The sequence below is a fragment of the Chiloscyllium punctatum genome, chromosome 15 (genome assembly GCF_047496795.1).
Source record: "Chiloscyllium punctatum isolate Juve2018m chromosome 15, sChiPun1.3, whole genome shotgun sequence".
NCBI lineage: Eukaryota > Metazoa > Chordata > Chondrichthyes > Orectolobiformes > Hemiscylliidae > Chiloscyllium > Chiloscyllium punctatum.
Window position 1 is genome coordinate 19026957 of NC_092753.1, and position 26481 is coordinate 19053437.

The following is a 26481-nucleotide window of genomic DNA, read 5'->3' on the forward strand; positions in this document are numbered from 1 at the left end:
TGTGTCCATTTCCTGTAGTTTCCTTCCCCATCCAATGCATCCTAAATCTTGTCTAATCGCATCATAATTGCCTTTCCCCCCGATATAACTCTTGCCCTGCAGTATATACCTATCTCTTTCCATCGCTCAGGTAAACATAACTGAATTGTGGTCACTATCACCAAAATGCTAACCTACCTCCAAATCTAACACCTGGCTGGGTTCGTTACCCAATATCAAATCCTATGTGACCTCGCCCCTTGTTGCCCTGTCTACATATTGTGTCAGGAAACCCTCCTGCACACACTGGACAAAAACTGACCCATCCAAGCTACTTGAACTATAGTATTCCCAGTCAATATTTGGGAACTTAAAGTCCCCATAACAACTACCCTGTTACTCTCGCTCCAATCGAGAATCATCTTTGCTATCCTTTCCTCTACATCTCTGGATCTATTTGGAAGCCTACAGCAAACTCTCAACAGGGTAACCTCTCTTTTTCCTGTTTCTAACCTCAGCCCATACTACCTCAGGAGTTGAGTCCTCATCAAACGCCCTTTCTGCCACCGTAATACTGCCCTTGACTAACAATGCCACACCTTTCCCGCTTTTACCATCTTCTCTGTTCTTCCTGAAACATCTAAATCCCAGAACCTGCAAGAATCATTCCTGTCCCTGCTCTATCCATGTCTCTGAAATGGTCACAGCATTGAAATCCCAGGTACCAACCCATGATGCAAATTCACCCACCTTATTCTGGATGCTCCAGGCATTGAAATAGACACACTTCAAACAAATTCTTTGCTTGCCAGAACCCTCTTGTGACCCTGAAACCTTATTTCGGACTTCACTACTCTCAATTTCCATGTACTTGAACTATAATTTCAATTACCATCCTCTTGCTGAATTAGTTTAAATCCCCCCGAAGAGCATTAGCAAATGCCCCCAACCCCAGGATATTGGTATCCCTCTGGTTCAGGTGAAGACCATCCTGTTTGTACAGGTCCCACCTTCTCCAGAATGAACCCCAATTATCCAGGAAACCAAACCCTTCCTCCTGTACCACCCCTGTAGCCATGTGTTCAACTCCTCTCTCTCTCTCTCTCTCTCTCTCTCTCTCTATTCCTCGCCTCACTAGCACATGGCACACGCAACAAACCAGAGCTAACAACTTTGTCTGTTCTAGCTCTAAGTTTCCATCTTAGCTCCTGGAATTTATGCCTGAAATCCCCATTTCTCTGCCTACCTATGTCATTGGTGCCTATGTGGACTTGGGGCTGCTCCTCCTCCCCCTCAAAGATCCCAAAAACATGATCAGAGACATCACGAACCTGGGAGGCAACACACCAACCGTGAGTCCCTCCTGTGCCCACAGAACCTCCTTTCTGTCCCCCTAACTATGGACTTCCCAATGACTACTGCTCTGCTCCTCTTCCCCTTTCCCTTCTGAGCAACAGGGACAGACTCTGTGCCAGAGCCCTGTGCCACATTGCTCACCCCTGGTAAGTCGCTCCCTCCAAACAGTTTCCAATATGGTTTACTTGTTGTTGAGGGGAACGGCCACAGGGGATCCCTGCACTGCCTGTCAGTTCCCTTTCCGTCCTCTGACTGTAACCCATCTGCCTTCTTGTACCTGAAGTGTGACTACCTCCCTGTAACTCCTCTCAATAACCCCCTCCGCCTCCTGAATGATCCGAAGTTCATCCAGCTCCAGCTCCAGTTCCCTAACGCGGTTTTCGAGGAACTGGCGTTGGTTGCACTTCCCGCAGATGTAGTCAGCAGGGACACAAGTGGTGACCCTTACCTCCCACATTCTGCAGGAGGAACATTCAACTGCCCCAATCTCCATCCCCACTGTTCTCACCTCCCAACGAGATGACTGAAAACTGAAAAAAACGAAACCAGTCACCTTATCAATTGGTGCACAGAACCTTTTATTTTGGTTAGAGGAGGAGGTTGGGTGGGAGACACTACCCAAGGAATACTTTAGGTAAAGCAACCTCCCAATTAAAAAGCCTCACTTACTCAGCAGTCAAGTGACTGCTCTGGCTCGTGTGTGCTCTGCCTGTACATGAAGCAAGTTTCTAAACTTTACTCCCACCTTCCCATCGGGCCTCTGGTCCTCGCTGTCGCTCCTTCCACTGCAACTGATCTTGGTAAAGGCCACAGCAATCTTTTCGCTTACCTCTTTCAATAACCTGGGGTAGATACCATTGGGCCCTGGGGACTTATTCACCTTAATATCCTTCTGAAAACTCAGACTCCTCTTCACAGAGAGAATATCCTCTATTGCATTGCGTGGCCCCACCACAGTGCTAGACGGGACAGAATTCGAAAATATCGACAAAAAACAGCAGATGCTGGAATTCAACACATTCAAGCAGCAAGTTGGAACAACACAGTGAGGCAGGCAGCACCAGGAGGGTGGAACAACACAACAAGACATACAGCACCAGGAGGCTGGAACAACATAGTGAGGAAGGCAGGACCAGGAGGCTGGAACAACAAAGCAAGGCAGGCAGCACCAAGAGGGTGGAACAACACAGCGAGGCAGGCAGCACCAGGAGGCTGGAACAACACAGCAAGGCAGGCAGGACCAGGAGGCTCGAACAACACAGCAAGGCAGGCAGCACCAGGAGGGTGGAACAACACAGCAAGGCAGGCAGGACCAAGAGGCTGGAACAACACAGCAAGGCAGGCAGCACCAGGAGGCTGGAGCAACACAGTGAGGCAGGCAGCACCGGAGGCTGGAACAACACAGCAAGGCAGGCAGCACCAGGAGGGTGGAACAACACAGCGAGGCAGGCAGCACCAGGAGGCTGGAACAACACAGCAAGGCAGGCAGGACCAGGAGGCTCGAACAACACAGCAAGGCAGGCAGCACCAAGAGGCTGGAACAACACAGCAAGGCAGGCAGCACCAGGAGGCTGGAGCAACACAGTGAGGCAGGCAGCACCGGAGGCTGGAACAACACAGCAAGGCAGGCAGCACCAGGAGGGTGGAGAAATCAACGTTTCATGTCTAGCCCTTCTTTAGTCCTTTGATTCTGAGCATCCACCATCGGCTAATCCGCCACACTCCAGGTACATTCCCCCTTTTGGCGGGGATCCTGACTTGTTGCTTTGATCTTTGGATCAACAAGGAGGGATGTGGAAGCTGTTTTTGCAAGCCTGCCTGTTTGCAGCCATTTTAGTCAGACATTATATTGTTCTCACCGGGCTTGGCCCCTTGCTCTGGGTGACCCCGAGCAGACTAGTACATTCTGCATTAACCACATAAATTCCACTCTTCCCACATAACTTCTGCTTTTTTATCTGCAGCTACCTGCTAAGCAAAAGCGCAGCCCAGCCAGATTTTATAAATGGGCAAATCTAGCCTCTGGAATGTGCATTGACTCAAGATCTGAGAACAATAGCTTGTTATGTCCAGTCTAAGATAAGGCCGACCTCAGACTCTGCCTGGTATATTGTCATGTAGGCCCTCTAGTGACTGTAGTTGGTGTCTGATTGAGCAACTGGCAGCTAGTTCTCTATTGTACTATATAAATCCACAGTGATCTGGAACGCTTTGAAGTAATACCGGACTGTACGAGGAAAAGGTGAGTTCCCGAAGGTCTGAGTCTGGAGAATTTCTTCAACAACTTGAAACGTTGATTTCTCCACCTCTTAATGCTGCCTGGCATGCTGTGTTCTTCCAGCCTCCTGCTTTTCTACCTTTGAATAGACATGGCCACTCAAGACTGGGCACCCATGAGGCACTGTGGGCCATCGACAGCAGTCGATTTCTACTCCAAAACAATCTACAACCTCATGGCTTGACATATCCCACACTCAACCACTTCCCATCACACCAGGACTTAAAGTCTGTTTCAATGAAAATTGCAGCTAAAAAATGTGTTGCTGGAAAAATGCAGCAGGTCAGGCAGCAACCAAGGAGCAGGAGAATCGATGTTTCGGGCATGAGCCCTACTTCAGGAATGAGGAGGGTTTGCCAAGCAGACTAAGATAAAAGGTGGCGAGGAGGGGCGTTGGGAATGTGATAGGTGTAAGGAGGTTAGATTAGATTACATACAGTGTGGAAACAGGCCCTTTGGCCCAACAAGTCTACACCGCCCCACCGAAGCACAACGCACCCATACTCCTACATCTACCCTGTTACCGAACACTACGGGCAATTTAGCATGGCCAATTCACCTGACCGGCACATCTTTGGACTGTGGGAGGAAACCAGAGCATCCGGAGGAAACCCACGCAGATTCGGGGAGAACGTGCAAACTCCACATAGTCAGTCGCCTGAGGCAGGAATTGAACCTGGGTCTCTGGCGCTGTGAGACAACAGTGCTAACCACTGTGCCACCGTACCACCCACAAGGTGAGGGCGCTAGGCCGGAGAGGGGGTTGGGGTGGAGAGGCCTCTTACCCGCCCTCAATCTCGTCATAGCTGCCTCTTACCCCGCCCTCGATCTCTTCATGGCTGCCTCTTACGCGACCTCGATCTCTTCATAGCGCCTCTTACCTGTTCTCGATTTCTCCATAGCCAAGTGCCGCCGCGACATCAACTGCCTCAACTTCTCCGGCCCTCTTACCCACTCTAACCTCTCAGCCTCGCAACGTGCAGCCCTCCACTCCAACCCCAACCTCACTATCAAACCGGCAGACAAGGGAGGAGCGGTGGTAGTTTGGCGCACTGATCTTTACATTGCTGAGGCTAAATGCCAGCTCGCGGACACGTCTTCCTATTGCCCCCTGGAACATGATGCCACCTCCCACCACCAAACCATCATCTCCCAGACCATCCATAACCTCATCACCTCAGGGGATCTCCCATCCACCGCCTCCAACCTCATCGTCCCACAACACTTCACCGCCAGTTTTTCCCTCCTGCCCAAAATCCACAAACCTGAATGCCCCGGCCGACCCATTGTCTCAGCCTGCTCCTGCCCCACCGAACTCATCTCTGCATACCTTGACATGGTCCTGTCCCCCTCAGTCCAAGAACTCCCCACCTCCGTTTGGGACACCACCCATGTCCTCCACCTCCTCCATGATTTTCGCTTCCCTGGCCCCCAGCGCCTTATCTTCACCATGGACATCCAGTCCCTAAACACCTCCATCCCCCATCACGAAGGCCTCAAAGACCTCCGCTTCTTCCTTTCCCGCCGAACCAACCAGTACCCTTCCACTGACACCCTCCTTCGACTGACTGAACTGGTCCTCACTCTGAGCAACTTCTCTTTCCAATCCTCCCACTTCCTCCAAACCAAAGGAGTAGCCATGGGCATCCGCATGGGCCCCAGCTATGCCGATCTCTTCATCGGATATGTGGAACATTTCATCTTCCGAGGCTACACTGGCTGAACTTCCCCTCCCACTCCACCAAGGACATGCAGGTCCTTGGACTCCTCCATCAGCAGACCATAGCAACACGACGGCTGGAGGAAGAGTGCCTCATTTTCCTCCTCGAAACCCTCCACCCACAAGGGATGAACTCAGATTTCTCCAGTTTCCTCATTTCCCCTACCCCACCTTGACTCAGTCAAATCCCTCGAACTCAGCACCGCCTTCCTAACCTGCAATCTTCTTCCTGAACTCTCCGCCCCCACCCCCCACTCCGGCCTATCACCCTCACCTTAACCTCCTTCCACCTATAACATTTCCAACACCCCTGCCCAAGTCCCTCCTCCCGACCTTTTATCTTAGCCTGCTTGGCACACTCTCCTCATTCCTGAAGAAGGGCTCATGCCCGAAACATCCAGCTCCTTGGATGCTGCCTGACCTGCTGCGCTTTTCCAACAACACATTTTCAGCTCATCTAGTGATCCCCAGAATAACATGTACAAGTGTTCTGGCAGTTCAGTTCACCCAATGTGATATCAAGAAATGGTTGAACGCATTGGATAATGCTCAGGCTATGAGCCCTGACAACATTACAGCAATGGGTGGGTGGTGGCGTAATGGCTTAGTGGTTAGCACTGCTACCTCACAGCACCAGGAACCTGGGTTCAATTTCCCGCCAATCAGGTGAATTGGCCATGTTACATTGCCCACAGTATGTTAGTCGGGGATAAATATAGGGTCGGGGAATGGATTTGGGTGGGTTTGACCTTGGGAGGGGCAGTGTGGATTTGTTGGGCTGAAGGACCTTTTTCCACACTGTTGTGAATCTAACCTAATAGTCGTGAAGAGCTGTGCTCCAGAACTTGCAGCTCCAAAGGCTAAACTCGTCCAGTCCTATTGCAGCACTGTATTAACCCAACAAAGTGGAAAACTGTGCATATATGTCCCAAACGCGAAAAGGAAGACAAATCTAACCCAGGCAATTACTGCACCATTAGTCTACTCATGATTATCAGTAAAATGATGGAAAGCACCAGTCAATATTTCCATCAGGCAGCACCTGCTTTTATTGTTCAGTGACACCCAGTTAGAGTTCAGTCAGGGCCACTCAGCTTCCGATCTCATTGTTTCAAAAATGACAGTGTTCTGTGTGAGACATGGTTGGAGATGTCGGTGTTGGACTGGGGTGTACAAAGTTAAAAATCACACAACACCAGGTTATAGTCCAAAAGGTTTAATTGGAAGCACGCTTCTTCCAATTAAGGCTGTTGGACTATAACTTAATGTTGTGTGATTTTGAACTTTGTCCTCCCCAGTCCACCACAGGCTCCTCCACGTCATCATCCGAGATAGTCATCATGAATTTGTTAAGGCAAGGTAGTGTCTGATGAAGGTGACTGATTTTCTTTGAAGGATAAAGAATGGATGGAGTGTATCCGATGTAGATCAACCTGATGATAAGAAGGACCATAAGACGCAGTATTTATACCAAAAGGATTACAGTTTAATGCAGCTGAAATGATGTATTAAACACATTTAGTTTAAGCCTTTCATCTTTTATAATGGGTTTACGAGTTTCGGTTCTTTAATACGAGAACCTCAGAAACTTTTTAAAGTTACGTTGTCGAGATAACTTCAGGTTGTCTAACAAGAGATGCCATCTCAGCTCAGAACATTGCATTAAAGATGTGAGGTTAAAGTCTGTCTGTGTCCCAATCGTGAGTCAGACTGGTTCCAGCCTCCCAGTCGGAGAGCACTTCAGCGCTCTGGGACTTTCGGACTCGGACCCCTGAGTGACCATCCTCCAAGGCAGAATATGGGACAGGCAACAATGCAAAGTGGCCAAGCAGAGGCTGTTAGTCAAGTTCGGTACCCATGGGGATTACTTTAACTGGGCCCTTTGGTCAATGTCACACGACACGTGACAACACTGCACTGTATACTATTTCACGGACACTCACAAGGACACGCACACACACAAAAGCACACTCCTACCAACCCACACACACATGCATACCCTCTCTCAAACACAAGCTCTCTCTCATAAACTCACTCAAACACTTCCACATTCACAGCCACTCACGCACCTTCTCACAAACTGATACCCAGTACACTCACACACATGCACCGACACACACTCTCACAGACCTGCATATCCTTACATGCAGACACACACAGACACACACAGAGCCACACACACCCACGCATGCACCCACACACACATCACACACACACATGCAGCCACACACACACAGAAACACACACACGAATGCACCCACACACGCAGACACACACACACAGGACACACACCCACACACGCACCCACACACACACATGCAGCCCCACACACACACGCACATGCACCCAAACACGCAGACACACACACACAGCCATTCACACCCACACACAACCCCATACACACACAGTGATTCCGGGTTCTCATAAGTCTAAGCTGGACACAATCATTGCCTGCAGAACCGAACTTCATCCCCCCACCACACCATGAAGGTTAACACTTGGTCATGCCCTTACACTGGGTCATGCCCTTTCCATCTTGCCCACCGCCCCTCCATGCCCCTCTACCTCCTTCCTGCGCTGGGTTGCTCTGACAATGTCAATTTCTCTTCCTATATCAATTTCACCGCACTAGGTTTTCTTTTTCCCCTCACGAACCGGGATCACCCTACTCTGTGCTTGCTGACCCCACCCCCTACGTTTGCCCTCCAGGATAGCGCTTTGTGTTTCGTTGGACCCGCAGGAGTAGCTGCGGACGTTCTGCTTAAACCTGAGCGGATAACACTGTTCTGCTCGCAGACAGGGAGGTCTGCAGATGCTGGAGCCCGAAACATCGATTTCCCTGCTGTGCGATTCCAGCAACACACTCTCGACACTGTTCTGCCACGACCCTGTCTCGGTTCCACACAATCCCATTCATCATTAAGGCGCCACGGCATCCCAAGGACTTGGGACCCATGGGAACTAAATTATGACAGCGGCCTCAGCACTCTGCACCCCCTGACCTTGGAAAGCCCATCTTGGTTCAGGTTACCTATCTTGGGCAGGGAGGGTTTTGCGTGCACTGCCTTCCCAAATCAGTGGAAGCGACCTTCACTAAACAGCTGCCCATGACTACCCCTTGCTGTGAAGTTAAACATCACACAACACCAGGTTATGGTCCAACAGATTTAATTGGAAGCTCTAGATTTCGGACAACCAGCTGATGAAGGAGCAGCGCTCTGAAAGCTAGTGCATGCAATTAAACCAGTTGGACTATGACCTGGTGTTGTGTGATTTTTAACTTTCTATACCCCAGTCCAACACTGGCATCTCCAAATCATGCCCTCCTGTGAAAAGCCCTTACTGCTGACTGACACCTCCCCCTCTTCAACAAAGTAAAAGAGAAAACCGCAAATCTATCAACGGGATCGAAAATCAAATTAATACATATTCCTCGAGAGGGTTCTGCTTCCCGAACTGTTACCCGGAATTCCCTCCTCTCCACAATTACTGCAGCGTGGCCTCAGTCTAATGGTTCCTCTGTTTTTGCCGTTTTTGTTTTCTAAGAAAACTCTTGAGAAGTTTTAGAAACTGAAAGAACTGCAGAATTATGTGGGGCATGGATAGGATAAATAGACAAAGTCTTTTCACTGGGGTCGGGGAGTCGAGAACTAGAGGGCAGAGGTTTAGTGTGAGAGGCGAAAGATATAAAAGCGACCAAAGGGGCAACGCTTTCATCCAGAGGGTGTTACGTGTGTGGAATGAGCTGCCAGAGGAAGTGGTGGAGGCTGGTACAATTGCAATATTTTCGAGGCATTTGGATGAGTATATGAATAGGAAGGGTTTGGAAGGATATGGGCCGGGTGCTGGCAGGTGGGACTAGATTGGGTTGGGATATCTTGTCGGCATGGGCAGGTTGGACCGAAGGGTCTGTTTCCGAGCTGTACATCTCCATCTCGATGACTATGACTACGCTGTAAATCAGAAACCAAACCCGAAGTCGGTGGTAAAGCTGTATTGAAGAGAAATCAGAGTTCACGTTTCGGTCCGGTGAACCTTTCTGAGAACTTCACAAGTTTTAATTGTTTGATCGTTCCTGGGATTTTCGTGCTATTTTTGTTGTTGATTGATTTCAGATGATGAGAAATCCGAAATGCTGCTTTGTGTGTATTAAAAGGTGAGGCGGGGCATCAGGAGACCGATCCACTCAGTAAAACTCCGTTTTTTATGACTTCTCAATTCTAATATTTCACTGTAAAATTTCCAACAAAATAACAACGAAATTTAGAGTCAAGAACTATTATGGCACATCAGCTGATTTCTAGAGTGCTCCTGGCTGTAGCGATGGTGGTGTAGTGGTGAGCATAGCTGCCTTCCCGGGAGTTCACCTGGGTTCAATTCCCGGCCATCGCAAGCAGGGCATTTTAACACCACTCCACAACCAAAAGAGCCGATCGATTCAGTGGAAATGAAACAACTCCGTCTGCACATCACATTGAGTCTGCCAGACCTCTGGAATGCAGACACAACTTTGAAGTTGAGGATGTCCCCAGGAGGATTAAGGAGTCAAGTCGATCACGGTTCAAAGAAAGTAGAGTCATGGCAGAATTCCTTGGTTTTCCATCTTATTTCGAAAGAAATGTTTCCGGATTTCACTCATTTCAACATTACTCTCATTTTGTTTTTTGTGAACTACAGCCTAATATCAAGTGAAATGTGAGTGGACAGTTCACAAATCTCCAAACAACGTTATTTCTCATATCGAATCGGTAATGTTATTGTTTTAGGTGCAGGTCAGAAATAGGAGGAGTGGACACCAGCTGCTTTTATATTTCCAGTATGAGAAAATGATTCGATAAAACTCTGAGAGATGATAGAAATGACCACACAGTGAGTGAAAGTTTAATCCAGGATAAAGTTAAAAATTACACAACACCAGATTACAGTCCAACAGCTTTATTTGGAAGCACTAGTTTTAGGAGTGCTCCAAAAGCTACTTGGACGATAACCTGGTATTGTGTGATTTTGAACTTTGTCCTCCCCAGTCCACCACAGGCTCCTCCACGTCATCATCCGAGATAGTCATCATGGATTTGTTAAGGGAAGGTCGTGTCTGATGAAGGTGACTGATTTTCTTTGAAGGATAAAGAATGGATGGAATGTATCCGATGTAGATCAACCTGATGATTAGAAGGACCATAAGACGCAGTATTTATACCAAAAGGATTACAGTTTCATGCAGCTGAAATGATATATTAAACACATTTAGGTTAAGCCTTTCATCTTTTATAATGGGTTTACTAGTTTCCGTTCTTTAATATAAGAACCTCAGAACCTTTTTAAAGTTACGTTGTCGAGATAACTTCAGGTTGTCTAACAAGAGATGCCATCTCAGCTCAGACAATGCATTAAAGGTGTGAGGTTAAAGTCTGTCTGTGTCCCAATCTTGAGTCAGACTGGTTCTAGCCTCCCGGTCGGAGAGCACTTCAGCGCTCTGTGCCTTTCGGTCTCGGACCCCTAGGTGACAATCCTCCAAGGCAGACTATGGGACAGCCGGCAATGCAAAGTGGCCAAGCAGAGGCTGATAGTCAAGTTCGGTACCCATGGGGATGACTTTAACTGGGTACTTTGGTTCATGTCACACGACACATGACAACACTGCACTGTATACTATTTCACGGACACTCACAAGCACACGCACACACACAAAAGCACAGTCCTACCGACCCACACACACATGCATACCCTCTCTCAAACACAAGCTCTCTCTCATAAACTCACTCTAACACTTCCACATTCACATCCACTCACGCACCTTCTCACAAACCGATACGCCAGTACACCCACACACATGCACCTACACACACTCTCACAGACCCGCATATGCACACACACACAGACACACACACACAGCCACACACACCCACACATTCACCCACACACACATGCAGCCACACACACACAGAAACACATTCACGCATGCACCCTCACATGCAGACTCACACACACACAGGACACACACCCACACATGCACCTACACACACGCGCATGCACCCACACACGCACACACACACAGCCACACACACCCAAGCACGCACACGCGCGCACACGCTCTCACGCACACACACACACACACACACAAACAAGCACCCACACCCACACACAGCCCCCCCCCCCCACACACAGTGATTCCGGGTTCTCATGACTCTCAGCTGGAGACTATCATTGCCTGCAGACCCGACCTTCATCCCCCCACTACACCATGAAGGGTAACACTTGTTCATGCCCTTGCACAGCCGTCTCTGCCCTCCCTTGACCCCGTCCTTTCCATCTTGCCCACCGTCCCTCCTTGCCCCTCTACCTCCTTCCTGCGCTGGGTTGCTCTGACCATGTCAATTTCACTTCCTGTGTTAATTTCACTTCCTATGTCAATTTCACCGCTCTGCGTTTTATTTTTCGCCTCACGAACCGGGATCACCCTACTCTGTGCTTGCTGACCCCACCCCCTACGTTTGCCCTCCCGGATAGCGCTTTGTGTTTCGTTGGACCCGCGGGAGTAGCTGCGGACGTTCTGCTTAAACCTGAGCGGATAACACTGTTCTGCTCGGAGACAGGGAGGTCTGCAGATGCTGGAGCCCGAAACATCGATTTCCCTGCTGTGCTTTTCCAGCAACACCCTGTCGACACTGTTCTGCCACGACCCTTTCTCGGTTCCACACAATCCCATTTATCGTTCAGGCGCTAGCGCTTTTTTTAATTTTAAAAATATACTTTATTCATAAAATAATTTGACGGTCTGTACAGTTGGACATGCCATATATATGTAAACATTCCATTTCCTTGCATTCCGAAACAGAGCAATCATTCCTGTTTACATGTCTGTACGATTACATTTTTAGCTGAGGCGCACGCAGAGCCCAAATGACTGTGTGGGACCCCTGTTCTTCTTTAGGCAGGCAGATATTACACGGTGGTCTTTCCCCATCGTGCCTTGGCGGCTGCTGCCCCAACCTTCAGCGCGTCCCTCAACACGTAGTCCTTGACCTTGGAACATGCCAGTGTGCAACACTCAGTCAGGGTCAACTCCTTCAACTGGAAGATCAACTGGTTTCGGACCGCCCAGAGAGCGTCCTTCACCGAGTTGATGATCCTCCAGGCACAGTTGATGTTCATCTCGATGTAAGTCCCGGGGAACAGGCAGTAGAGCACGGAGTCCTGCGTCACGGCACTGCTCGGGACGAACCTCGACAAACACCACTGCATTCCTCTCCAGACTTCTTCTGTGTAGGCACATTCCAGAAGGAGGTGTGTGACAGTCTCGTCCCCCACCCCGCACCCCCCGCAGCCGCTTCGAGGTCAGCATGCGATGCAGCAGAGAGTCTGGGTGTACATAAAGGATCTCACAGGCAGAGCCCTTCTCACCACCAGCCAAGCCATGTCTTGGTGCTTGTTGGAAAGTTCTGGCGATGACAGTCTGCTCAGGGAACCTCTCGATAGGATCCGCCCTCTCCTTCTCCGGAAGGGTCTCAAGGACACTACGTGCTGACCACTTCCTGATTTACTTGTGGTCAAAGGTGTTTTTCTTCACAAACTTCTCCACGAAGGACAGGTGATACGAAACGGTCCAACTAGTCGGAGCGTTCCGTGTCAGCGAGGCCAGGCCCATCCTTCGCAACACCGGGGATAGGTAGAACCTCAGGACGCAGTGACACTTGGTGTTTGCGTACCGGGGATCCACACACAGCTTGATGCAGCCACACACAAAGGTGGCCATCAGGGTGATGGTGGCATTGGGTGTATTTTTTCCCCCATTGCCCAGATCTTTGTACAACGAGTCCCTTCGGACCCGGTCCAACTTTGACCTCCATATAAACTGGAAGATGACTGCAGTGGCACATGTTCTGGGAATAGGCCAAACCTCTGCCACATATAATAGCAATGATAGTGCCTCACACCTGATGACCAGGTTTTTCCCGTGATGGAGAGCGACCGTAGCTTCCATCTGCCCAGTTTCTGCCTCACTTTGCTGATACGCTCCTCCCAAGACTTGGCTCATGCCCCAGCCCCTCCCGAACCAAATACCCAGCAACCTCAGGTGGTCAGACATGACGGTGAAGGGGATCGAGGATTGGTTGGCCAAGTTCCCGAAGAGCATGGCCTCGCTCTTGCCTCGGTTTACCTTGGCCCCAAGTCCCGTTCGAACTGGTCACATATGCACGTGAACCTGCGCACGGACAGTGGATCCGAGCAGAAAATGGCGACGTCATCCATGAACAGGGAGGCCTGAACCTGCAGGGCCCCCCTGCCAGGAATAGTCACCCCTCTCAGGCTCGCATCCTTCCTGATGGACTCAGCAAATGGCTCTATGCAGCACACAAACAAGGCAGGAGAGAGAGGTCAGCCCTGCCTGACTCCAGATCTGACTGGGAAGCTATCTGATTCCCACCCATTGATTGAGACTGCACTGACAATGTTGGTGTAGAGCAGTCTGATTCAAATGCAGATTCCCTCCCCAAAGCCCATTTTGGAGAGAACATCTCTCATATACCTGTGTGATATCCTGTCAAAGGCTTTCTCCTGGTACAGGCTGATCAGGCAGGTGTCCAACCCTCTGTCCTGCACACAGGCTATCGTATCCCTGAGGAGTGCGAGACTCTCAGCAATCTTCCTGCCCGGTACAGCACAGGTTTGGTCAGGGTGAATCACTGACCCCAGAGCAGAGCTGACCCAGTTGGCGATTACCTTTGACAGAATTTTGGAATCCGCATTCAACTGTGAGATTGGTCTCCAATTTTTGAGTTCCTCCCTCTCCCCCTTCCGCTTGTAGATGAGGGTGATGATGCTTTTCCTCATGGATTCACTCATGGTACCTGCCCGAATCATACTGCCATACACCTCCAGCAAGTCCTGGCCAATCAAGTCCCACAGAGCGGAATAGAGCTCGACCGGTAAACCGTCACTTCCGGGAGTTTTATTCTTTTCGAAGGACTTGAGGCCCTTAGTCAGCTCGTCCTGAGACAGCGGCTGGTCCAGCCTCTCGTGTGTTCTGTCATCTAAGACCTCCGTGACAGAGGAGAGCAACCACTGGGAGGCCGAGCTGTCGGTCAGCTTCGCGTCATACAGACTGGCATAGAAGGATTTACTGATCCTCATGATGTCAGCCTGAGATGACGTTATCGAGCCATCTTCATGGTTCAGGCTGCTGATCACAGAGCTCTCTTTGTACACCTTCTGGAAGAAGAAACGTGAGCACGTCTCATCCTGCTCCACGGAGTGGACCCTGGACCGGAAGATTATCTTGGTGGCCTCCAAGGCTATGAGCGAGGCTTGCTGGCCCTTCAACTCCTTAAGGTCCTGCGTGACATCGACCCCCATCGTCTGCAGCAGTAGCAGGTTCTGCATACTTTCCTGGAGCTGGGACCAGAGCGCCACAGCATCCCAAGGACTTGGGACCCATGGGAACTAAATTATGACAGCGGCCTCAGCACTCTGCACCCCTTGACCTTGGAAAGACCATCTTGGTTCAGATTACCTATCTAGGGCAGGGAGGGTTTTGCGTGCCCTGCCTTCCCACATCAGTGGAAGCGACCTTCACGAAACAGCTGCCCATGACTACCCCCTTCTGTGAAGTGAAACATCACACAACACCAGGTTATAGTCCAACAGATTTAATTGGAAGCTCTAGATTTCGGACAACCACCTGATGAAGGAGCAGCGCTCCGAAAGCTAGTGCTTCCAATTAAACCTGTTGGACTATAACCTGGTGTTGTGTGATTTTTAACTTTGCATACCCCAGTTCAACAATGGTATCTCCAAATCATGCCCTCCCGTGAAAACCCCATACTGCTGACTGATACCTCCCCCTCTTCAGCAAAGTAAAAGAGAAAACTGCAATTCTATCAACGAGATCGAACTTCAAATTAATACATATTCCTCGAGAGGGTTCTGCTTCCCGAAATGTTACCCGGAACTCCCTCCACTCCAGACTCACTGCAGCATGGCCTCAGTCTAACCGATTCTTTTTTAGCCCATTTGTCTTCCAAAAACCCTCCCCAAGTTTTAAAACCGGAAAGAACTGCGGATGCTGTAAATCAGAAACCAAATCCGAAGTCGGTGGAAAACCTGTATGAAGAGAAATCAGAGTTCACGTTTCGGACCGGTGACCCTTTCTGAGAACCTCACAAGTTTTTAATTGTGTGATCAGTCCAGGGTTGCCCTGGGATTTTCGTACTGTTTTTGTTACTGATTGGTTTCAGATGATGAGAAGTCCGAAATGCTACTTTGTGTGTATTAACAAGTGAGGCGGAGCATCATGAGACCGATCCACTCAATAAAACTCGATCTTTTATGATTTCTCAATTCTCATATTTCACTGCAAAATTTCCAACAAAACACCAACGAAATTTAGAGTCAAGAACTACTATTGCTGGTGGAATGCACTGCCATCGACGGTGGTATAGTGGTGAGCATAGCTGCCTTCCAAGCCATTGACCCGGCTTCGAACATTGCCAGACCTCTGGAGTGCAGACACAACTTTGAAGTTGAAGATGCGCCCAGGAGGATAAAGGAGTCAAGTCGATCATGGTTCAAAAAACCGAGAGTCATGGCAAAATTCCTTGGTTTTCCATCTTATTTCAAATGAAATGTTTCCGGATTTCACTCATTACAACATTACTCTCAGTTTTTTTTTGTAAAATAAACCTGGTGTTGTGTGATTTTTAACTTTGTATCGGAATGCTGTTGACAAACTGAGGGCAGAAGCTGGAAGAGGGGGAAGCGGACAGATACATTCAAGGACAAAGCGAAGGAAGATGGAGTGGATTTTTCTGATAGAGGTGTACAAGTTAATGAGAGGCTTAGACAGAGTAGATAGGCAGAGACTTCCCCACCCCCCACCCCCGGGCAGAAATGGGTGTCACAAAAGGTCATAATTTTAAGGTGACTGCAGAAAGGTATAGGGGCAATGTGAGAGGTAGGTTCTTTATTCAGAGAGCGGTGGGTGTGTGGAATGCACTGCCAGCGGGGGTAGAAAAGTCAGTGACATTAGGGACATTTAAGCAACTGCTGGACAAGCACATGGACGGCAGTAATTTGCAGGGTGTGTAGATGTGGTTGATGTTAGATAAATGCTCAGCACAACATGGTGGGCCGAAGGGCCTGTACTGTTCTGTCCCACGTGGTGTCCGGTGCTCACCGGTGCCAGTAGCTGCCCCTCGGCCAGGTGCTCTGCCAGCCGTTGTCCTTCCTCGCCAGCGCCAGACGCTCCAGGTTCCGGGGGTTGCGGTTCACAAATCGCGGCGAGACCGTCTCGTTCTCTCGCGTGTCCGGAGCGATCGAGGATTCAGCCGAGGCCGACATCAACCGCCAACCTTCAGGCCCAGAGAGAGAGAGACGGGGTTAATGCAGGGGCACATGGGTCATCACTGCTGACAATGGCCGGGTGACAGGGGCATGACTCTGCCCACCCAGTACCTGCTCGAGCGGGAGCCGCCACCGCCGCTCGCTCCAGCTGCAACCCGAGAGCGACCACCACCACCGCCATTGCGCTGAGAACCCCGCCCCCTGACGTCACTACGGGACACGTAGCCCCGCCCCTGACGTCACTACGGGACACGTAGCCCCGCCCCTCGACTTCACTCCCAGATTCTCAGATCTGTCCCCTGAAGCCTCGCCCTCCGCCCATGGACACCAAGTCCCGCCCACTTATTACCCGCCCTGGCAACGAAGCCCCGACCCCGAACGCCTCACCCAGTTTCCAAGCCACGCCCCCGGGCAACCAAGCCACGCCCCCCTGACATCCTTCGTGGACACCTCGCCTGGCCTCCGACGCCTCTCCAGGATTTTGGGTTCATGCCACACTACAGGGGACCGCACTACACAATACCCACACACTGTTACATACTCACATGGACCCTATCATATACACACATACACCACCCACACTCACACCCATGTACACACTCTCTCACAGGCTTATTCTCCGTCATACTCATGCACACACTCTACTTAGAATGCACACACGCAAACACACCCTCTCACAAGCATTAACACTTACATGCACACACAGTCTTTACGCATATAAAATCACTCAGAGTCTCTGCGACTTACGTACACGCACACACTCATACAAGTCTATGGGGTGATTTTGCGTTTACAGTATTGTAATTGCAGATAGATTCTATTTTGTTCAAAAAGCACACAAATTGCAAGCAGTCAATGCAGGCAGTCAATCCATGTAACATTTTACAAATTCCTACTTTGGAAATAGAACCAGTCTGGCTCAAGATTAAGATACAGACAGGCTCTAACTTCACACAGTTAATGCATTGTCTGACCTGAAATGTCATCTCTTTTCTAATAAAACCTGAAGTTATCTCAAGCATGTGACTTGAAAGAAGTTCTGGGATTTACATATTAATGAACTGAAACCTGCAGCCCATTCTAAAAGATGAAAGACTTAACAGCAATCTAGGTTTGTTCAACATATCATTTCAGTTGCATGACACTGTGATCTTTTTCTATAAAGTCTGTGTCTTATAGTCCTGCTCCACAGCTCCCTCATGAAGGAGCAGTGCTGCGAATGCTGGTACTTCCAAATAAACCTGTTGGACTACAACCTGGTGCCGTGTGATTTTTAACAATCTCCATCCCCTGTCATCATCCTCCACACTATCACATATCTCATATCATCCCCATCCCTACACTGTTCCAAACCTCCACACCACCGTCATTCCACACACCATGTCCATCATTACTCTCACTTTCCCACACCATTTCTCTCATCCCATTGGACAATCTCCACGTCAAGCAACACATTCATCCCAACTATTAGCCCCCATCGAATTGGCCACTCCCCTCATCCAAGGTAACTGTCTATAATTTTCAGTGAGGCCCCACATCATCTATCTACTCAGCATTGTGTTCTGGCTCAGATTCCTCAACTTCTCCTCATATGACAACCCAGAACCATTCTTGTAGACCTTCTCTGGCACTTCCTTGGGTAACACATCCCTCCTTTGACACAGGGCTCATAGCTGCTCACAATGTAGAAAATGCCGTCTGACCAGAACTTTGTACAGCCTCAACAGTTCACTTCTGCTCTTGTATTCTAGTCCATTCAAAACGAATGCAAACATTGCATTTGCCTTCCTAACTGTTCACTGAATCCACTTGATACCTCAAAAGATTTCTGAATTAAAACTCCGAAATACAGTATCCACATCCTTCATCCTGTGTCCCACTGCCCACCTCACCATCACTGCCATGTTATTGGCGAGTTTCCATGTTCATCACCAAACCTCCTCTGCACTATCTCCCACATCCTATTGGCCATTCCCAGAGTCCAACATTACTGGCATCCCATTGGTCAGTTACCATGGCCATCATAGCTCTCCATACCTAACCCACCATCACTCTAAACCCAGCATGCACATCTCCATGTCCAGTCTCCATGTACATTATCATTCTCTTTCTCATATATACCTCACCAACATTCCCATCCTATTGGCATTCATACCATAATTCCTCTGCCTGTCCGCCAACATCATCACACCAACACCAATGGCCAATCACCATGCCCATTATTAATCTGACAGCTCATCATTGCTGCGAGCCCAGTCACTCATCTCCTGAGGATGCATAATTCTGTCTTCTGTGATGATACTGTGGCTTTATGTATTGTATTATGACACGGTGGTGAACTCCTCTGTTAATTAAACGAAACACCCACAAAAGTTCACCTCACCTCATAATCTGTTAAAATATGAGTAATAGAGAACATCCAAATTCCACTATGTAGAGAAAATAACATTAATTTATTCCTTAACTCTAAAAGTGAAGATTAAACTACAATTCACAACTCTAAGCTCCTTCCTCCCTCTCTTAACTGCTTATTGTCTGCCTACAATTCTATGACAATGAAATCTTCCAATAAAAAACATATTAACATTACATCAATTTAGTTTCAAAACCATACAGTGGTTGTCGTCTCCGGTGCCTATCTTCTTTTGGCTGAAGATCTCTCTGGGTTGCTTTCTGCCTTTTACTGTGAAGATATTTCATATGAAGAAGATACCTCTGACAGAGAGTGTTTTTGAATGGCAGTCTTTCTTGATAGCAGTTACTCTCTCAATAACAGTTGCTCTGTCAGACTTTCTAAATGCCAGCTTTTTTTTAATACCCCAACATCAGATCGTCTCACTGGTTGTATGTTTGCAAAAACAATAAATACAAACGCGATTGGGTTTTAGTATCCTGGGGCATAATTCAAAATGATTGGTTAAGTTTGAATTCTTGTCAAAGCAGCAACCAACTCATGTGTCCATTTCACAGACAAATTATACATATTTTCAAATTTCCAATACTCTCTGAAACTGCCATCTAGTCACCACAGCTGCGTGACAGCTCTCAGTTCAGAACAGCATTTACTATCTCTTAAACTTCAACTTCATAACACCTCCCCTCCGTTAAGAAAAAGATGGACCATCATAATGAAACAACTGCTTCATCTTTTTTTCTAATTCTTAAATCCCATTACAATAAAATACATAAGACATTAATTTAAGATCATATTAAATTTCTGCACACATATACATAACATAAGGTATCTGTCCAATCTTAGTTGTAATTTATCTGTTGAATTCACAATAACACGTGCTGTCAGATGAAATTCCTTGATGGCCTTTGTCTTTGCGATCCTTGAGGTCAACCGTCCATGACAGATTTTATGCCCCAAAACCATCACCTCGGTTTTCGCAAATTCAGTTTTCTTTACATTTATTACGGTTTTATTTCTCTTAATTGTTCAAAGAGCTCTGCCAACTGTACCATGTGATCTTTCCATGACTCGCTAAACATCAATATATCATCCAGATAAACTGCACAGTTTGTTGACTCAACCACAATTCTGTTCATAAATCTTTGGGATGCGGCTGGTGTGTTCTTCATTCGACTTTGAATTGATATAGCCCATTTGGGATGACAAACGCAGAAACCTCTTTCACTTTCTCTGATAAAGGTACCTGTCAATAACCACGCAGTAAGTCCAACTTTGTGATGTAACTAGTTTATCTAACCTTCACCCTACAGTCCTCCAATCTTGTATGAGTCTGATTTTGTTCCGGCATTGATCTTCCAATAGTCCACACAACACCATTGAGTCTTGTCAGGTTTGGGAACTATCACGATCGGCGAACTCCACTTGCTCTGACTCAGTTCGAAGATATCTCCGTTAAGCATCACATCCACTTCCTTCTGGACCTGTGTGGCTTTGAAATGAAGAGGTCTGCAGGGGTGTTATTTTATGCATCAGCATTCCCAACTTCCAACTCATGCATAACAGTATTAGTCCTCCTCATCTTATTCCTGCATATGTTGTCATGCTGCTGCACCAATCATTTCAACTGGATTCTTTGCTCCTGAGACAGAGAGTTCATTAACCTATCCCACTTCTCAAGGACTTCCTCACTGAGACAATGAAATGTCCCCCCTACCTCCACGTGGATTGGATTCTCAGACGGGGAGTGTGAGGAGCGTTTAGAGACAGCCTGCAAAACCTCGCTCCTGAAGAAGCCCAAGGGTCTCGCGTGTTGGGGAAATGGCTCATTCATAATTTAGGAGGCCTGCGGAGGCTCTCTCTGTGGATGGGCACCGTTTCGCTGAGTACCTGAGGGTAGTGCATGGGTGGACTGGTACAATAGGGGCTGTGATCCAATAATCCCTTGTCCAGTGACCCTACTCTCTGTGTTCCCTGCATTGATCGGTATTCCTGTCCCGACATCACTGTGCCTGGCTACGACTTCCTCCCAGTCTAATGGTTCCTCTGTTTTTGCCGTTTTTGTTTTCTAAGAAAACTCTTGAGAAGTTTTAGAAACTGAAAGAACTGCAGAATTATGTGGGGCATGGATAGGATAAATAGACAAAGTCTTTTCCCTGGGGTCGGGGAGTCCAGAACTAGAGGGCATAGGTTTAGTGTGAGAGGCGAAAGATATAAAAGCGACCAAAGGGTCAACGCTTTCATCCAGAGGGTGGTACGTGTGTGGAATGAGCTGCCAGAGGAAGTGGCGGAGGCTGGTACAATTGCAACATTTTCCAGGCATTTGGATGGGTATATGAATAGGAAGGGTTTGGAAGGATATGGGCCGGGTGCTGGCAGGTGGGACTAGATTGGGTTGGGATATCTGGTCGGCATGGGCAGGTTGGACCGAAGGGTCTGTTTCTGAGCTGTACATCTCTATCTCGATGACTATGTCTACGCTGTAAATCAGAAACCAAACCCGAAGTCGGTGGTAAAGCTGTATGAAGAGAAATCAGAGTTCACGTTTCGGTCCGGTGAACCTTTCTGAGAACTTGACAAGTTTTAATTGTGTGATCGTTCCAGGGTTGCCCTGGGATTTTCGTGCTATTTCTGTTATTGATTGATTTCAGATGATGAGAAATCCGAAATGCTGCTTTGTGTGTATTAAAAAGTGAGGCGGGGCATCAGGAGACCGATCCACTCAGTAAAACTCGGTCTTTGATGACTTCTCAATTCTAATATTTCACTGCAAAATTTCCAACAAAACAACAACGAAATTTCGAGTCAAGAACTATCATGGCACATCAGCTGATTTCTAGAGCACTGCTGGCGGTAGCGGTGGTGGTATAGTGGTGAGCATAGCTGCCTTCCAAGCAGTTGACCCGGGTTCGATTCCCGGCCATCGCAAGCAGTGCATTTTAACACCACTCCACAACCAAAAGAGCCGATCGATTCAGTGGGAATGAAACACCTCCGTCTGCACATCACATTGAGTCTGCCAGACCTCTGGAGTGCAGACACAACTTTGAAGTTGAGGATGTCCCCAGGAGGATTAATGAGTCAAGTCGAGCACGGTTCAAAGAAACACGAGTCATGGCAGAATTCCTTGGTTTTCCATCTTATTTCGAAAGAAATGTTTCCGGATTTCACTCATTTCAACATTACTCTCATTTTGTTTTTTGTGAACTACAGCCTCATATCAAGTGAAATGTGGGTGGACAGTTCACAAATATCCAAACAACGTTATTTCTCATATCGAATCGGTAATGTTATTGTTTTAGGTGCAGGTCAGAAATAGGAGGAGTGGACACCAGCTGCTTTTATATTACCAGTATGAGAAAATGATTCGATAAAACTCTGAGAGATGATAGAAATGACCACAGAGTGAGTGAAAGTTTAATCCAGGATAAAGTTAAAAATCACACAACACCAGATTACAGTCCAACAGCTTTACTTGGAAGCACTAGTTTTAGGAGTGCTCCGAAAGCTACTTGGACGATAACCTGGTATTGTGTGTTTTTGAACTTTGTGCTCCCCAGTCCACCACAGGCTCCTCCACGTCATCATCCGATATAGTCATCATGGATTTGTTAAGGGAAGGTAGTGTCTGATGAAGGTGACTGATTTTCTTTGAAGGATAAAGAATGGATGGAGTGTATCCGATGTAGATCAACCTGATGATAAGAAGGACCATAAGACGCAGTATTTATAGCAAAAGGATTACAGTTTAATGCAGCTGAAATGATATATTAAACACATTTAGGTTAAGCCTTTCATCTTTTATAATGGGTTTACTAGTTTCCGTTCTTTAATATAAGAACCTCAGAACCTTTTCAAAGTTACGTTGTCGAGATAACTTCAGGTTGTCTAACAAGAGATGCCATCTCAGCTCAGACAATGCATTAAAGGTGTGAGGTTAAAGTCTGTCTGTGTCCCAATCTTGAGTCAGACTGGTTCTAGCCTCCCAGTCGGAGAGCACTTCAGCGCTCTGTGCCTTTCGGTCTCGGACCCCTGGGTGACAATCCTCCAAGGCAGACTATGGGACAGCCAACAATGCAAAGTGGCCAAGCAGAGGCTGATAGTCAAGTTCGGTACCCATGCGGATGACTTTAACTGGGCACTTTGGTTCATGTCACACGACACGTGACAACACTGCACTGTATACTATTTCACGGACACTCACAAGTACACGCACACACACAAAAACACACTCCTACCGACCCACACACACATGCATACCCTCTCTCAAACACAAGCTCTCTCTCATAAACTCACTCAAACACTTCCACATTCACAGCCACTCACGCACATTCTCACAAATTGATACTCCAGTACACTCACACACATGCACCTACACACACTCTCACAGACCCGCATATCCCTACATGCACACACACACACAGACACACACACACACAGCCACACACACCCACACATGCACCCACACACACACACATGCATACACCCACACACGCAGACACCCACACATGCACCCACACACACACACACACACACACACACATGCAGCCACACACACACGCATGCACCCACCCACACACACACACATGCATGCACCCACACACGCAGACACACACACACACAGGACACACACCCACACAGGCACCCACACACACACACATGCAGCCACACACACACGCATGCACCCAAACACACAGACACACACACACACACACACACACACACACACGGTCCCCCCCCCCCCCCACACACACACTGATTCCGGGTTCTCACGACTCTCAGCTGGAGACTATCATTGCCTGCAGACCCGACCTTCATCCCCCCACGACACCATGAAGGGTAACACTTGTTCATGCCCTTACACAGCCGTCTGTGCCCTCCCTTGACCCCGTCCTTTCCATCTTGCCCACCGCCCCTCCATGACGCTCTACCTCCTTCCTGCGCAGGGTTGCTCTGACAATGTCAATTGCACGTCCTTTGTCAATTTCACTTCCTATGTCAATTTCACCGCACTACGTTTTCTTTATCCCCTCACGAACCGGGATAACCCTACGCTGTGCTTGCTGACCCCACCCCCTACGTTTGCCTTCCCGGATAGCGCTTTGTGTTTCGTTGGACCCCCGGGAGTAGCTGCGGACGTTCTGCTTAAACCTGAGCGGATAACACTGTTCTGCTCGGAGACAGGGAGGTCTGCAGATGCTGGAGCCCGAAACATCGATTTCCCTGCTGCGCGTTTCCAGCAACACACTCTCGACACTGTTCTGCCACGACCCTGTCTCGGTTGCACACAATCCCATTCATCATTAAGGCGCCACGGCATCCCAAGGACTTGGGACCCATGGGAACTAAATGATGACAGCGGCCTCAGCACTCTGCACCCCCTGACCTTGGAAAGCCCATCTTGGTTCAGGTTACCTATCTAGGGCAGGGAGGGTTTTGCGTGCACTGCCTTCCCACATCAGTGGAAGCGACCTTCACTAAACAGCTGCCCATGACTACCCCTTGCTGTGAAGTTAAACATCACACAACACCAGGTTATAGTCCCACAGATTTAATTGGAAGCTCTAGATTTCGGACAACCACCTGATGAAGGAGCAGCGCTCCGAAAGCTAGTGCTTCCAATTAAACCTGTTGGTCTATAACCTGGTGTTGTGTGATTTTTAACTTTCTATACCCCAGTCCAACACTGGCATCTCCAAATCATGCCCTCCTGTGAAAACCCCTTACTGCTGACTGACACCTCCCCCTCTTCTACAAATTAAAAGAGAAACCTGCAAATCTATCAACGGGATCGAACTTCAAATTAATACATATTCCTCGAGAGGGTTCTGCTTCCCATAATTGTTACCCGGAATTCCCTCCTCTCCACAATTACTGCAGCCTGGCCTCAGTCTAATGGTTCCTCTGTTTTTGCCGTTTTTGTTTTCTAAGAAAACTCTTGAGAAGTTTTAGAAACTGAAAGAACTGCAGAATTATGTGGGGCATGGATAGGATAAATAGACAAAGTCTTTTCCCTGGGGTCGGGGAGTCCAGAACTAGAGGGCATAGGTTTAGTGTGAGAGGCGAAAGATATAAAAGCGACCAAAGGGTCAACGCTTTCATCCAGAGGGTGGTACGTGTGTGGAATGAGCTGCCAGAGGAAGTGGCGGAGGCTGGTACAATTGCAACATTTTCGAGGCATTTGGATGAGTATATGAATAGGAAGGGTTTGGAAGGATATGGGCCGGGTGCTGGCAGGTGGGACTAGATTGGGTTGGGATATCTGGTCGGCATGGGCAGGTTGGACCGAAGGGTCTGTTTCCGAGCTGTACATCTCTATCTCGATGACTATGTCTACGCTGTAAATCAGAAACCAAACCCGAAGTCGGTGGTAAAGCTGTATGAAGAGAAATCAGAGTTCACGTTTCGGTCCGGTGAACCTTTCTGAGAACTTGACAAGTTTTAATTGTGTGATCGTTCCAGGGTTGCCCTGGGATTTTCGTGCTATTTCTGTTATTGATTGATTTCAGATGATGAGAAATCCGAAATGCTGCTTTGTGTGTATTAAAAAGTGAGGCGGGGCATCAGGAGACCGATCCACTCAGTAAAACTCGGTCTTTGATGACTTCTCAATTCTAATATTTCACTGCAAAATTTCCAATAAAACAACAACGAAATTTCGAGTCAAGAACTATTATGGCACATCAGCTGATTTCTTGGGCGCTGCTGGCTGTCGCGATGATGGTATAGTGGTGAGCATAGCTGTTTTCCAAGCCGTTGATTTGGGTTCAATTCCCCGCTATCGCATGCTCTGAGCTTTGAACCACTCAACAATAATAAACAAAAAGAGCCAGTGCATTCAGTGGTAATTAAACAATTCCATCTCTACGTGACATTGAGGCTGCCTTCATCTTATGAGATAGACAATTTTGGCCAAGTACCTGCCGCGTACATGGTGGGTGTGTCCCCACGTGCAATGGTGGTATCTGTGTTGACACTCTGACACATCTTGCAGCAGCTGCCCTGATAGGGTTATACGGTGTCATGGTCAATGTGGTCCTGAAGGCTAGGCAGTTTGCTGTGAACAATGATCTGTTTCAGGTTTGGTGGCGATCTAAAGCTGAGCAGTGGAGGCAGAGGGAAGGTCTTGGCGAGGTGCGCATCCTCAGCGACAATGTGTTGCAGTCTGCGAAGAACATGGTGCAGTCTTTTGTTTCTGACCTGCACCATCCAACACAAGGGCAACAATTATTGTCTGTTCTCTCATTCTCTCTGATCAGGGAACTTCATTGTTCCACAAGTTAGTGACCACTACTGGCCACAAGTGGGAATTGCAACCAACCCGCAGAAATACTCAAGAGTCTGTCCGGGTGAATGAAGTGAGCAAAACAGATTCTGTCTGTGCACGACACAATC

General features: G+C 48.2%; 1 long non-coding RNA gene and 1 other non-coding gene across 2 annotated transcripts; one reads left to right on the forward strand and one right to left on the reverse strand.

Annotated features, from left to right (window-relative positions):
• Positions 1-15638: 15638 nt before the first annotated feature.
• LOC140486101 (uncharacterized) lies at positions 15639-16837 on the reverse strand. The gene is made up of 2 exons (XR_011962523.1): positions 16785-16837; positions 15639-16681 (listed from the first exon to the last, which is right to left on the reverse strand). It is a non-coding gene; the product is annotated as an uncharacterized lncRNA (long non-coding RNA).
• Positions 16838-21942: 5105 nt separating this feature from the next.
• On the forward strand, positions 21943-22014 carry trnag-ucc (transfer RNA glycine (anticodon UCC)). Its single transcript has one exon. It is a non-coding gene; the product is annotated as a tRNA-Gly (tRNA).
• The last annotated feature ends 4467 nt before the right edge of the window (positions 22015-26481 follow it).